At 53.5% G+C, this 12,120-nt stretch overlaps 1 protein-coding gene across 3 annotated transcripts in view; it reads right to left on the bottom strand.

The window, feature by feature from the left end:
* Nucleotides 1-11,406, bottom strand: part of LOC134908814 (putative nuclease HARBI1) — a 105,195-nt gene extending 93,789 nt beyond the window's left edge. For all 3 annotated transcript variants that reach the window (XM_063914942.1, XM_063914944.1, XM_063914943.1), the window contains exon 1: nucleotides 11,221-11,406. The gene's annotated coding sequence lies outside the window, so the exon portion shown is untranslated. The remainder of the gene's footprint in view (nucleotides 1-11,220) is intronic.
* Nucleotides 11,407-12,120: the final 714 nt, after the last annotated feature.

Raw genomic sequence — 12,120 nt, forward strand, 5'->3', positions numbered from 1 at the left:
CTCCACCCAGACCGTTATACACACACACAGCCCCCACCTAGACCATTATATACACACACACCCTCCACCCAGACCGTTATATAACACACACAACCTCCACCAAGACCGTTATATACACACAGCCTCCACCCAGACCGTTATATACACACACACAGCCTCCATCCAGACCGTTATATACACACACAGCCTCCACCCAGACCGTTATATACACATACACACAGCCTCCACCCAGACCGTTATATACACACACACACAGCCTCCACCCAGACCGTTATACACACACAGCCTCTACCCAGACCGTTATACACACACACAGCCTCCACCCAGACCGTTATACACACACAACCTCCACCCAGACCGTTATACACACACACACACAACCTCCACCCAGACCGTTATACACACACACAGCCTCCACCCAGACCGTTACATACACACACACACAGCCTCCACCCAGACCGTTACATACACACACACACAGCCTCCACCCAGACCGTTACATACACACACACACAGCCTCCACCCAGACCGTTACATACACACACACACAGCCTCCACCCAGACCGTTATATACACACACACAGCCTCCACCCAGACCGTTATATACACACAGCCTCCACCCAGACCGTTATACACACACAGCCTCCACCCAGACCGTTATATACACACACACAGCCTCCACCCAGACCGTTATATACACACACACAGCCTCCACCCAGACCGTTATATACACACACACAGCCTCCACCCAGACCGTTATATACACACACACAGCCTCCACCCAGACCGTTATATACACACAGCCTCCACCCAGACCGTTATACACACACAGCCTCCACCCAGACCGTTATACACACACACAGCCTCCACCCAGACGTTATACACACACACAGCCTCCACCCAGACCGTTATACATACACACAGCCTCCACCCAGACCGTTATACACACACACAGCCTCCATCCAGACCGTTATACACACACACACAGCCTCCACCCAGACCGTTATACACACACACAGCCTCCACCCAGACCGTTATACACACACACAGCCTCCACCCAGACCGTTATATACACACACAGCCTCCACCCAGACCGTTATACACACACAGCCTCCACCCAGACCGTTATATACACACACACACAACCTCCACCCAGACCGTTACACACACACAGCCTCCATCCAGACCGTTCTATACACACACAGCCTCCACCCAGACCGTTATATACACACACACACAGCCTCCTCCCAGACCGTTATACACACACACAGCCTCCACCCAGACCGTTATACACACACACAGCCTCCACCCAGACCGTTATACACACACGCACACACACAACCTCCACCCAGACCGTTATACACACACAGCCTCCACCCAGACCGTTATACACACACACAGCCTCCACCCAGACCGTTATACACACACACACACACAGCCTCCACCCAGACAGTTATACACACACAACCTCCACCCAGACCGTTATACACACACAACCTCCACCCAGACCGTTATACACACAGCCTCCACCAAGACCGTTATATACACACACACAGCCTCCACCCAGACCGTTATACACACACAACCTCCACCCAGACCGTTATACACACACAGCCTCCACCCAGACCGTTATACACACACAGCCTCCACCCAGACCGTTATACACACACACACAACCTCCACCGAGACAGTTATATACACACAGCCTCCACCCAGACCGTTATATACACACAGCCTCCACCCAGACCGTTATACACACACAGCCTCCACCCAGACCGTTATATACACACAGCCTCCACCCAGACCGTTATACACACACAGCCTCCACCCAGACCGTTATACACACACAGCCTCCACCCAGACCGTTATACACACACACACACACACACACACACACACACACAGCCTCCACCCAGACCGTTATAAACACACACAGCCTCCACCCAGACCGTTATACACACACACAGCCTCCACCCAGACCGTTATACACACACACAGCCTCCACCCAGACCGTTATACACACACACACACAGCCTCCACCCAGACCGTTATACACACACACACACACAGCCTCCACCCAGACCGTTATACACACACACACACACAGCCTCCACCCAGACCGTTATACACACACACACACAGCCTCCACCCAGACCGTTATACACACACACACACAGCCTCCACCCAGACCGTTATACACACACACACACAGCCTCCACCCAGACCGTTATACACACACACAGCCTCCACCCAGACCGTTATACACACACACACAGCCTCCACCCAGACCGTTATACACACACACAGCCTCCACCCAGACCGTTATACACACACACACAGCCTCCACCCAGACCGTTACACACACACACACACAGCCTCCAACCAGACCGTTATACACACAGCCTCCACCCAGACCGTTATACACACACAGCCTCCACCCAGACCGTTATACACACACCCAGCCTCCACCTAGACCGTTATACACACACACACATAGCCTCCATCCAGACCGTTATACACACACACAGCCTCCACCCAGACCGTTATACACACACACAGCCTCCACCCAGACCGTTATACACACACACAGCCTCCACCCAGACCGTTATACACAAACACGGCCTCCACCCAGACCGTTATACACACACACACAGCCTCCACCCAGACCGTTATACACACACACGGCCTCCACCCAGACCGTTATACACACACACACAGCCTCCACCCAGACCGTTATACACACACAGCCTCCACCCAGACCGTTATACACACACAGCCTCCACCCAGACCGTTATACACACACACACAGCCTCCACCCAGACCGTTATACACACACACAGCCTCCACCCAGACCGTTATACACACACACGGCCTCCACCCAGACCGTTATACACACACACACACAGCCTCCACCCAGACCGTTATACACACACACACAGCCTCCACCCAGACCGTTATACACACACACACAACCTCCACCCAGACCGTTATACACACACACACACACAGCCTCCACCCAGACCGTTATACACACACGCACAGCCTCCACCCAGACCGTTATACACACACACACAGCCTCCACCCAGACCGTTATATACACACACACAGCCTCCACCCAGACCGTTATACACACACACACACACAGCCTCCACCCAGACCGTTATATACACACACAAAGCCTCCACCCACACCGTTATATACACACACAGCCTCCACCCACACCGTTATATACACACACAGCCTCCACCCAGACCGTTATACACACACACACACAGCCTCCACCAGGACCGTTATACACACAGCCTCCACCCAGACAGTTATACACACACAGCCTCCACCCAGACAGTTATACACACACAACCTCCACCAAGACCGTTATATACACATAGCCTCCACCCAGACCGTTATATACACACAGCATCCACCCAGACCGTTATACACACACACACACAACCTCCACCCAGACCGTTATATACACACACACAGCCTCCACCAAGACCGTTATACACACACAGCCTCCACCCAGACCGTTATACACACACAGCCTCCACCCAGACCGTTATACACACACACAGCCTCCACCCAGACCGTTACACACACACAGCCTCCACCCAGACCGTTATATACACATACACACAGCCTCCACCCAGACCGTTATATACACACACACACACACACACACAGCCTCCACCCAGACCGTTATACACACACACACACAGCCTCTACCCAGACCGTTATACACACACGCACACACACAACCTCCACCCAGACCGTTATACACACACAACCTCCACCCAGACCGTTATACACACACACACAACCTCCACCCAGACCGTTATACACACACACAGCCTCCACCCAGACCGTTACATACACACACACACACAGCCTCCACCCAGACCGTTACATACACACACACACAGCCTCCACCCAGACCGTTATATACACACACACAGCCTCCACCCAGACCGTTATATACACACACACAGCCTCCACCCAGACCGTTATATACACACAGCCTCCACCCAGACCGTTATATACACACAGCCTCCACCCAGACCGTTATACACACACAGCCTCCACCCAGACCGTTATACACACACACAGCCTCCACCCAGACGTTATACACACACAGCCTCCACCCAGACCGTTATACACACACACAGCCTCCACCCAGACCGCTATACACAACCTCCACCCAGACCGTTATACACACACACAGCCTCCACCCAGACCGTTATATACACACACAGCCTCCACCCAGACCGTTATATACACACAGCCTCCACCCAGACCGTTATACACACACACAGCCTCCACCCAGACCGTCATATACACACACAGCCTCCACCCAGACCGTCAAATACACACACAGCCTCCACCCAGACCGTTACACACACACAGCCTCCACCCAGACCGTTATATACACACACAGCCTCCACCCAGACCGTTATACACACACACAGCCTCCACCCAGACCGTTATATATACACACAGCCTCCACCCAGACCATTATACACACACACAGCCCCCACCTAGACCGTTATATAACACACACACACACACAACCTCCACCAAGACCGTTATATACACACAGCCTCCACCCAGACCGTTATATACACACACACAGCCTCCATCCAGACCGTTACATACACACACACAGCCTCCATCCAGACCGTTATATACACACACACAGCCTCCACCCAGACCGTTATATACACACACAGCCTCCACCTAGACCGTTATATACACACAGCCTCCACCCAGACCGTTATACACACACACACACAGCCTCCACCCAGACCGTTATATACACACACAGCCTCCACCCAGACCGTTACATACACACACACACAGCCTCCATCCAGACCGTTATATACACACACACAGCCTCCACCCAGACCGTTATATACACACACACACAGCCTCCACCCAGACCGTTATATACACACACACACAGCCTCCACCCAGACCGTTATATACACACACACAGCCTCCACCCAGACCGTTATACACACACACAGCCTCCACCCAGACCGTTATACACACACACAGCCTCCACCCAGACCGTTATACACACACACAGCCTCCACCCAGACCGTTATATACACACACAGCCTCCACCCAGACCGTTATATACACACACACACAGCCTCCATCCAGACCGTTATACACACACACAGCCTCCACCCAGACCGTTATACACACACACAGCCTTCACCCAGACCGTTATACACACACACAGCCTCCACCCAGACCGTTATATACACACACAGCCTCCACCCAGACCGTTATACACACACACACAGCCTCCACCCAGACCGTTATATACACACACACAACCACCACCCAGACCGTTACACACACACACAGCCTCCACCCAGACCGTTACACACACACAGCCTCCACCCAGACCGTTATATACACATACACACAGACTCCACCCAGACCGTTATGTACACACACACACAGCCTCCACCCAGACCGTTATACACACACAGCCTCTACCCAGACCGTTATACACACACACAGCCTCCACCCAGACCGTTATACACACAAAACCTCCACCCAGACCGTTATACACACACACACAACCTCCACCCAGACCGTTATACACACACACAGCCTCCACCCAGACCGTTACATACACACACACACAGCCTCCACCCAGACCGTTACATACACACACACACACACAGCCTCCACCCAGACCGTTACATACACACACACACACAGCCTCCACCCAGACCTTTATATACACACACACAGCCTCCACCCAGACCGTTATATACACACACACAGCCTCCACCCAGACCGTTATATACACACACACACAGCCTCCACCGAGACCGTTATATACACACACACAGCCTCCACCCAGACCGTTATATACACACAGCCTCCACCCAGACCGTTATACACACACAGCCTCCACCCAGACCGTTATACACACACACAGCCTCCACCCAGACCGTTATACATACACACAGCCTCCACCCAGACCGTTATACACACACACACACAGCCTCCATCCAGACCGTTATACACACACACAGCCTCCACCCAGACCGTTATACACACACACAGCCTCCACCCAGACCGTTATATACACACACAGCCTCCACCCAGACCGTTATACACACACAGCCTCCACCCAGACCGTTATATACACACACACACACAACCTCCACCCAGACCGTTACACACACACAGCCTCCATCCAGACCGTTCTATACACACACACAGCCTCCACCCAGACCGTTATATACACACACACATAGCCTCCACCCAGACCGTTATACACACACACAGCCTCCACCCAGACCGTTATACACACACGCACACACACAACCTCCACCCAGACCGTTATACACACACAGCCTCCACCCAGACCGTTATACACACACACAGACTCCACCCAGACCGTTATACACACACACACACAGCCTCCACCCAGTTATACACACACAACCTCCACCCAGACCGTTATACACACACAACCTCCACCCAGACCGTTATATACACACAGCCTCCACCCAGACCGTTATACACACACAGCCTCCACCCAGACCGTTATACACACACAGCCTCCACCCAGACCGTTATACACACACACACAGCCTCCACCCAGACCGTTATACACACACACACACAGCCTCCACCCAGACCGTTATACACACACACACAGCCTCCACCCAGACCGTTATACACACACACATAGCCTCCACCCAGACCGTTATACACACAGCCTCCACCCAGACCGTTATACACACACACACAGCCTCCACCCAGACCGTTATACACACACACAGCCTCCACCCAGACCGTTATACACACACACAGCCTCCACCCAGACCGTTATACACACACACACACACACAGCCTCCACCCAGACCGTTATACACACACACACAGCCTCCACCCAGACCGTTATACACACACACAGCCTCCACCCAGACCGTTATACACACACACAGCCTCCACCCAGACCGTTATACACACACAGCCTCCACCCAGACCGTTATACACACACAGCCTCCACCCAGACCGTTATACACACACACAGCCTCCACCCAGACCGTTATACACACACACACACAGCCTCCACCCAGACCGTTATACACACACACACACAGCCTCCACCCAGACCGTTATACACACACACACAGCCTCCACCCAGACCGTTATACACACACACACACAGCCTCCACCCAGACCGTTATACACACACACACACAGCCTCCACCCAGACCGTTATACACACACACACAGCCTCCACCCAGACCGTTACACACACACACAGCCTCCAACCAGACCGTTATACACACACACACAGCCTCCACCCAGACCGTTATACACACACACACAGCCTCCACCCAGACCGTTATACACACACAGCCTCCACCCAGACCGTTATACACACACCCAGCCTCCACCCAGACCGTTATACACACACACACACACACACACATAGCCTCCATCCAGACCGTTATACACACACACAGCCTCCACCCAGACCGTTATACACACACACAGCCTCCACCCAGACCGTTATACACACACAGCCTCCACCCAGACCGTTATACACACACACAGCCTCCACCCAGACCGTTATACACACACACGGCCTCCACCCAGACCGTTATACACACACACACAGCCTCCACCCAGACCGTTATACACACACACACAGCCTCCACCCAGACCGTTATACACACACACACAGCCTCCACCCAGACCGTTATATACACACACACAACCTCCACTCAGACCGTTACACACACACAGCCTCCACCCAGTCCGTTACACACACACAGCCTCCACCCAGACAGTTATACACACACGCACACACACAACCTCCACCCAGACCGTTATACACACACATACAGCCTCCACCCAGACCGTTATATACACACACACAGCCTCCACCCAGACCGTTATACACACACACAGCCTCCACCCAGACCGTTATATACACACAAAGCCTCCACCCACACCGTTATATACACACACAGCCTCCACCCACACCGTTATATACACACACAGCCTCCACCCAGACCGTTATACACACACAGCCTCCACCCAGACCGTTATACACACACACACACAGCCTCCACCCAGACAGTTATACACACACAGCCTCCACCCAGACAGTTATACACACACAACCTCCACCCAGACCGTTATATACACATAGCCTCCACCCAGACCGTTATATACACACAGCATCCACCCAGACCGTTATACACACACACACACACAACCTCCACCCAGACCGTTATATACACACACACAGCCTCCACCCAGACCGTTATACACACACAGCCTCCACCCAGACCGTTATACACACACAGCCTCCACCCAGACCGTTATACACACACACAGCCTCCACCCAGACCGTTATACACACACACAGCCTCCACCCAGACCGTTATACACACACAGCCTCCACCCAGACCGTTATACACACACACAGCCTCCACCCAGACCGTTATACACACACACAGCCTCCATCCAGACCGTTATACACACACACAGCCTCCACCCAGACCGTTATACACACACACAGCCTCCACCCAGACCGTTATACACACACACAGCCTCCACCCAGACCGTTATATACACACACAGCCTCCACCCAGACCGTTATATACACACACACAGCCTCCACCCAGACCGTTATATACACACACACACAACCTCCACCCAGACCGTTATATACACACACACACACAACCTCCACCCAGACCGTTATACACACACACAGCCACCACCCAGACCGTTATACACACACACAGCCTCCACCCAGACCGTTATACACACACACACACACAGCCTCCACCCAGACAGTTATACACACACAACCTCCACCCAGACCGTTATACACACACACACACAGCCTCCACCCAGACCGTTATACACACACACACAGCCTCCACCCAGACCGTTATACACACACACACAGCCTCCACCCAGACCGTTATACACACACAGCCTCCACCCAGACCGTTATACACACACAACCTCCACCCAGACCGTTATATACACACAGCCTCCACCCAGACCGTTATATACACACAGCCTCCACCCAGACCGCTATACACACACAGCCTCCACCCAGACCGTTACATACACACACACACTGCCTCCACCCAGACCGTTATATACACACACACAGCCTCCACCCAGACCGTTATATACACACACAGCCTCCACCCAGACCGTTATATACACACACACAGCCTCCACCCAGACCGTTATATACACACACACAGCCTCCACCCAGACCGTTATACACACACAGCCTCCACCCAGACCGTTATACACACACACAGCCTCCGCCCAGACCGTTATACACACACACAGCCTCCACCCAGACCGTTATACACACACACAGCCTCCACCCAGACCGTTATACACACACACAGCCTCCATCCAGACCGTTATACACACACACACAGCCTCCACCCAGACCGTTATACACACACACAGCCTCCACCCAGACCGTTATACACACACACAGCCTCCACCCAGACCGTTATACACACACACACAGCCTCCACCCAGACCGTTATACACACACACAGCCTCCACCCAGACCGTTATACACACACACAGCCTCCACCCAGACCGTTATATACACACACACAACCTCCACCCAGACCGTTACACACACACAGCCTCCACCCAGACCGTTACACACACACAGCCTCCACCCAGACCGTTATATACACACACAGCCTCCACCCAGACCGTTATATACACACACAGCCTCCACCCAGACCGTTATACACACACAGCCTCCACCCAGACCGTTATACACACACACAGCCTCCACCCAGACCGTTATACACACACACAGCCTCCACCCAGACCGTTATACACACACACAGCCTCCACCCAGACCGTTATACACACACAACCTCCACCCAGACCGTTATACACACACACACAGCCTCCACCCAGACCGTTATACACACACACACAGCCTCCACCCAGACAGTTATACACACACAACCTCCACCCAGACCGTTATACACACACACACAGCCTCCACCCAGACCGTTATACACACACAACCTCCACCCAGACCGTTATACACACACATAGCCACCACCCAGACCGTTATACACACACACAGCCTCCACCCAGACCGTTATACACACACACACACAGCCTCCACCCAGACAGTTATACACACACAACCTCCACCCAGACCGTTATACACACACACAGCCTCCACCCAGACCGTTATACACACACACACAGCCTCCACCCAGACCGTTATACACACACACACAGCCTCCACCCAGACCGTTAAACACACACACAGCCTCCACCCAGACCGTTATACACACACACACAGCCTCCACCGAGACCGTTATACACACACACATCCTCCACCCAGACCGTTATACACACACACATCCTCCACCCAGACCGTTATACACACACACACAGCCTCCACCCAGACCGTTATACACACACACACAGCCTCCACCCAGACCGTTATACACACACACATCCTCCACCCAGACCGTTATACACACACACTCAGCCTCCACCCAGACCGTTATACACACACACTCAGCCTCCACCCAGACCGTTATACACACACACACAGCCTCCACCCAGACCGTTATACACACAGCCTCCACCCAGACCGTTATACACACACACACAGCCTCCACCCAGACCGTTATACACACACAGCCTCCACCCAGACCGTTATACACACACACACACAGCCTCCACCCAGACCGTTATACACACACACTCAGCCTCCACCCAGACCGTTATACACACACACACACAGCCTCCACCCAGACCGTTATACACACACACTCAGCCTCCACCCAGACCGTTATACACACACACACAGCCTCCACCCAGACCGTTATACACACAGCCTCCACCCAGACCGTTATACACAAACACACAGCCTCCACCCAGACCGTTATACACACACAGCCTCCACCCAGACCGTTATACACACACACACACAGCCTCCACCCAGACCGTTATACACACACACACAGCCTCCACCCAGACCGTTATACACACACAGCCTCCACCCAGACCGTTATACACACACACACAACCTCCACCCAGACCGTTATATACAAACACACACAATGAGACACTGGGATGCGGGTACGGGGTGAGGGGGGATAAGGGAGGGGGCGGGAAGCCGCTATGACCGGAGTCTCCGGTACTCACCATCACACAAAGACTCTCCGCTGCACGCGCTGCGCATGCGCCTAGCTCCCAGACACAATCAGCAGCCGCGCTACCTGCACGGCGCATGCGCAGAACCCCGCCCCCTCCTCACACCGAGACAACGCTCTCATTGTCTCGCCGCCGCCGTACGCGCACTGCCAGTTCTGGGGAAAGGAGGGGAGGGGTTAGTGTGAGCATGCGCCGCGCGTGTCCATATCAGCGGCCCTATTGCGCCTGCGCGTACTGTGTAACTGTCCTCATGTTACAGTCTAGACTCTAGACTCTATCTATATCCCCTAAGCCTGAAGGACCCGGATGTGACAACAGGTGAGGGCGGAAGTCCTGTTAAGCCCTCACAACGTTTTTTGTTTTGTTAATGACAGTCACCCCTCTCCATACACTGTATACACACACAGTAACCCCACTCATTGTATACACACAGAGGTGACACACTACAGAGAGTATATAAACAACTAAGAGGGTATATAGACACAGCTGCGTCAGCAGATCGCGCTGACATACGTATTAATGCGGCAGAAAGACGAAGGATTAGGTGGCGTGGAAGGGAGTATGGAGTAGAAGATGATTTAAGTACGAGAAGGGTAGAGGGCCCTGCTCGTGAAAGCTTACATTCTATGGGGGAGGGGCAGACAGACAGGGGTGACACAGATGGGGTAGAAGTGAGCGTGGGCAGTGGCGTAACTACTGCCCCCGCAGTCCTCGCAGTGGCTTGGGGGCGAGGGGCTGCGGGGGCGCCACTGACTTTGCACAGATTGACATGCGGACGAGCGTCCGCATGTCAATCTGCGGTCTCCTTCCCCCCGCTGCTGTGTTGGAGGGACACGGAGGGCACAGCGCGCGCCTCTCCTGTGTCCCTCCCTGGCTCTCCGGCCGGTCTAA

This window comes from Pseudophryne corroboree, chromosome 4, assembly GCF_028390025.1.
Source record: "Pseudophryne corroboree isolate aPseCor3 chromosome 4, aPseCor3.hap2, whole genome shotgun sequence".
Classification (NCBI taxonomy): Eukaryota; Metazoa; Chordata; class Amphibia; order Anura; family Myobatrachidae; genus Pseudophryne; species Pseudophryne corroboree.